Genomic DNA, 5,314 nt, shown 5'->3' with positions numbered 1-5,314 from the left:
TAAGCCAATGGTTTAGGCAGGGAAACTGTTAGTGGAGCACTAACTAAACAACCAATATTCAGGGGAAGCATAAGGAAGCCTATGTATTTCTGAAAGACAAAGAGAAGACTAAATGACCATTGGAAGAGTAAGACCGAGAACCCAAGTAAAAGGCTGAGTCTTGAAGAAGGAGGGAGTTTGTTCAGAGGCAGGAGAAGTAATGTGGCTAATGAGGGTGGCGACATCAGCGCAGTCATTAGAGGGCACATTCTAAATATACCAGATCTGAGCAACACAAAGTAGAAGCTACTGTGAGTGAACGGCAGCAGTGTTGAAAGAGGACTCAAAGGTGTAGATGCTTTGGAAAACCCAGTGTGGTCAGAGTGCTCAGGAATCAACCAGGGGTCAGTGAAAGATTACAAAACAACATCTCTGCCCTGGTTCAAGTTAGCATGAATTTGAGCTGTGGGTCCAAACAACTGGATGGAAACTCTTTTTTTGGTGAATATTTAAAAGCTAGGGTTTCTCAAACTTTGGAGCTGATTTTTTAAGATAAGAAGAATTTATTCAGGAATTTAATGTTTGTTCCTAGACTTAAAGGATTATTGGAAATATTTGGAAGACAGCAGATTGGCATATTTTGTTTGGGGTGGTTTGCATCCCTCATTTAGATATGGAGCAGTTGCCACAGAAGTCTCTTGATCTTATATCCTTTTCATAAAATAAATGTATTACTAGAAACATCAGACACTTCAGTGTTTGACTTAGCACTGAAATAACACTGAATAGAGTATCTTTAGCCATTTCAACCTTCTTCTGTGCTCGCCCATTATTTATGCTGGAGTTATCTCAAAAATGGATTGAAGGAGAAAGCACGAATCTACAAGCAATGCTTAACCTCAAATATTGGTCTATGTCATCACATTTAAGTAGTTCAGAATCTGTTTAGAGCAGACAAACCAGGGTTTGGCTTCTCTTTGTGTCTTTGAAAGAGTCAACGTTTAAAGCTTATTTGTGAGCCAGATTCTCCCTATGCCTAAGTCACCCACTGGTGGCCCTTTCTGTCTGCTTGAGACAATACACAAATAATTGCCGTGTGTCACACATCTGCTTCTGCACAATTAAAAGGAAATCAAGTGCTCTTTGTTCCATCAAAGGTCTATGAATCATGTTTTAAGAAAAAGCAATCACTTATTATTTATTTGTTTTGTAAGTTTGAAATTCCACGTACTGGCTTTACTTAGCAAGAAATGCATCAGAAGTTTAGAAACATAGTCTGTGCTGTATCTACCTGGCCTTAAAGGGGCCGCGCAGGGCACAGTGTGTAAGTGTTCACAAGGAATAGCCTAGTTATTCATATGGCTAGTTGTGACAACCACAATACCGACTGCTAATTCTTTGCAAACGTTGTCAATTGAATAAGATGAGCATAACATAGATAGTAATAGAGATAATCATAATCATATGAAGTAGGTATATGACTCCTTTTATACATGAGCAAACTGAAGCTTAGGAAGATTAAGTAGCCGGCCGGGCATCACACGATCAGTGAGCACCAAGGCCGGAGGTGAGCCTCCAATCAGGTGGCCCCAAGCCCAAGCTTGTTCCACACAGGACCACTGTCTATTAGCGGGTTCTCCTATACGAGACACTAGGCTATGTTCTTCACGAGAAGCCTTGTGTCTTACCTGTTTGTCTTTACTGTTTTTAAATTAAAACTGTTTTCACTTTTCATTTTAAGTCAGTCATAAACTTTAAAAATGTTGAACAAGGAGTATGAACAATTCCTGTGTGAACAGATTCCTCACATGTTCATCTTGCATAACTACAGCGCAATGGTCGAAATTGGGAAATTAACCTAGGTGCGTTTCTATGATATAGTCTGGAGACCCTTTTCAAATTTCACTAGTTTTCCCACCCATGTCCAGGGTCTAAACCAGGACGACATGTTGTGTTTCGTTGTCATGTCTCCTGGGTATCTTCCAGGGCCAGCTCCACGCCCTCGTGACCCTGAGGGTGAGTGCCCCTTCAAATGCTGCCTCATTCCAGTCCTTTCAATGGACAACAGTTTCCCGGCCTTTCTTTAATTTTCATGACCATAACATCTCAAAAAGGTCCTGGCTCATGATATTTGAAGAATTTTTACTCCATTTGGGCTTGCGAGATATTGTCTCATGAATAAATTTGGGCTGTTCCCTTTTGGTAAGAGGACTATGAAAGTTATCGGTGTCCCCAGCACATCATTCCAAGGCGCTCGTGATGTTGACCTGCGCCCTCACTGGTGATACCAGCTTCAATCATTTGGTTAAGGTAGTATCTGCTAGACTTCCCCTCTGTAAATTATTAATATTTTACTGTTTTTTTAAATTAATAAATATTTTGTAAGAGCTCTAGTTTGAGACTATTTTAAGTATCCTGTTTCTCATAATACTTTTGCACTGATTATCATTCATTGACCATTCTTTTCTGAAACAATTATACTATAGTATTTGAAAAGAGTAACATTCTTTTTCCATCTTTAATTCTACATTTATTAGTTTTACTGTAAGAAAAAGCTTTCTCTTCTTCCCCATGTACTTATTAAGTCAATTACTTATTTATATCAGCATGGACTCCTAGATTCTTATTATATTCTCTGGGTCACGATCAGTTTCTATCATTATTTATTTTGTTTGTTCAAATTGTCCCATATTTGGCCAAAAGAAGCCCATCAGGTTGGCTCCTGCATCCTTTTGACACGTTGCCATCCTTTTGTTTTAAAGCACTTACTTCCTGGCACTGCAAGATGTTGCAGACTCATCTTGTACTTTCTCAGTCTAGCCATGGCTTGAGCCATTTCTCCAAGGAGCCTCTGTTCCTTTTACTGGACAATGGTATCCAGAAACCAAGTTCTTGGCACCAAGGGCACTTATCACTAGTGGAGTATCGTTGCTTCTAGTTTTCCGCAGTGGCAAGAGCTAGAAATATATGTGATATACACACACTTCTATTCATTATCATATAGTGAGGTTTATTTGTGTGTTTGTTTTCTCTGCTGGTTATTAATTTATTGCTCCTTATCTCCAAATTTACCCATCTTCGCCTACTCTGCAATGATGGAGCTGGAACCTTTAAGTGTTTCTCCTTGGTAGCAAGCACAAGGCTATGATTTGTCAGGGAAGGGCACTGCAGGGACTTTGTAGGAGAGAGGGCTTCTCTTTCCGGTACTGTGAACAGCTGTTTGATCTCCCCCCTCTTACCACGCGGCTGCCAACGGTGTGTGGGAAAATCCGTGCTGCTCCGCCTTAGCTGCTTATCTAGCCCACACAGTCCCTTCGTGAGCTCACAGCCCTGGCCCCACCCAGGGACCACCTCACTGCACCCTCCCAGCATGGACACCACACCCTCTGGGACTGGTGCTGCTCTGTGTGGGGAGGAGCCTCCCAGTGCCCCAACTTCTTTTGCGTGCCTGTCTGCTAGACTTGTCCACTTGGACCCCAGGGGAGCGCTTTCGGCTTGCTGGCCCTGGCTGATAGTCCCTCCTGCCAGCGTTAGCCATTCCGCACCGCAGAAGGGTGTTTTCTGCTTGTCTGGTGGCTACGGAGCTGAGGCAACCTGCTAGTTTTTAGCGTTCATGGACTGTCTCCACCTACCACCTCCTCTTCAATGAGGCCCGAATGTCATTCTTGGGGAGGCCCCTTCCAAGTTTGTTCATCCCTTAGGCTTTCTTTCTTTCTGTCCTGGAGTATTCTTTAAAGTTCTCTTCAACCTTTATAGTTATTCCTACATTAGAGTTCATGTTATGTTTCCTTGTTCAGATGACTGTGTAATATCTGTCTCCTGACTAGCCCCTGGCTGAAAACACACATTTTACTTTGGATTCCTTTTCTCATCTTTGTAGATTTTATTTACAGCCTCTATATATTTTGTCGGAGTGAATCAGTAGCATGGTTTCCAAAAGTCAGGACTCTATGAAAAGGCTCACTCAGAAGAGCCACTCTCTTGCCCCGCCGTCCATATCTACCCTGTTCCCGTTTCCCCGCCTTCCCAGCCCATCCGCACTCACTCCTTGTTTCCAGCTGATTTGTTTCTAGTTCTCCCTCTATTTTTTAAACTATTGAGTATATACATGTATAGCTTCCTATTTCCTTTTCACAAAGGGTAACATCTTATTTATATTCATTTACACTTTACTTTTTCACTTAACAATATATCATAGTAAGTTCACCACACCCGTTTATAGAAATCTTTATCATTCTTTTTTATAGCTGCGTTGTCTGGATGCACTGTAGTGTATTCAGCCATTTTTAAAAGTGTGTGGATAGTCTATAAATCACTTAATGATGATGATAGATTCTGAGAAATGCATCCTAGGCAATTTCATCGTTGTGCAAACATCACAGAGTGCGCTTACACAGACCTGGATGGGGCAGCCTACCGCTCCCCAGCTCCGAGCCTGTACAGCACGCTACTGTACTGAATACTGTAGGCAACCGTGACACAGTGGTGTTTGTATCTACACATGTCAAAACAGTAAGAGGCTCAGTAAAAATGTGGTTGGAAAGACAAGAAATGGTGCACCTGCACAGGATGCTGACCGTGAGCGGGGAAGGCAGGATGGGAAGCTGCTCTGGGCGGGTCAGTGAGTGAGTGCTGAGCCACTCTGGGGACCCGACAGTCTTGTGCACTGCTGTGGACTTTATGACCCCTGCGCAGTTAAGCTGCGCTAAGTTTATAAAAAATTTCCTTTCTTCAATGATAAATTAACAGCTTACTGTCACTTGTTTACTTTGTGAACTTTTCAATTTTAAAAACTTTTCAACGCTTTCGTAATAACACTTAAAACACAAACACAAAATTGTGTGTCTATACAAAAATAATTTCTTTCTCTATAGCCTTATTCTCTAAGCTTTTTTCCCTATTTTTAAACTTTCCAATGCAGAGCTAAGACACACACACACACAATAGCCGAGGCCTACCCAGGGTCTGGATCATCACCGTCACTGTCTTCCTCCTCCTCATCTGCAGAGACATGGGACCGTCATGTCTATGCTGACAATGGCTTCTCCTGGAACATCTCCTAAAGGACCTTCCTGAGGCCCTCCTTGAAGAGGTGTCATCAGAAATATGATCACGGTGGTTTTCCTGGTTTGTTTCTTTTTTTTCACCCTAAATTTGCTTGTTACCAGGTAATGCCCATGAACATGACTCTCCATTAATGAAAATCTTTTGGTGTTGGGGGGTCTATGTTTTCAAACTTTAAAAAAAATGTTTTTCAAATTTACTTTTTAGAGAGAGGGGAAGGAAGGGAAAGGGGAGGTAGAGAAACATTGATGTGAGAGAGAAACACGGATCG

The sequence above is a fragment of the Phyllostomus hastatus genome, unplaced genomic scaffold (genome assembly GCF_019186645.2).
Source record: "Phyllostomus hastatus isolate PE091 unplaced genomic scaffold, TTU_PhHast_1.1 phas_contig_40, whole genome shotgun sequence".
Lineage (NCBI taxonomy): Eukaryota > Metazoa > Chordata > Mammalia > Chiroptera > Phyllostomidae > Phyllostomus > Phyllostomus hastatus.
Note: the sequence above shows the minus strand (reverse complement) of the source record.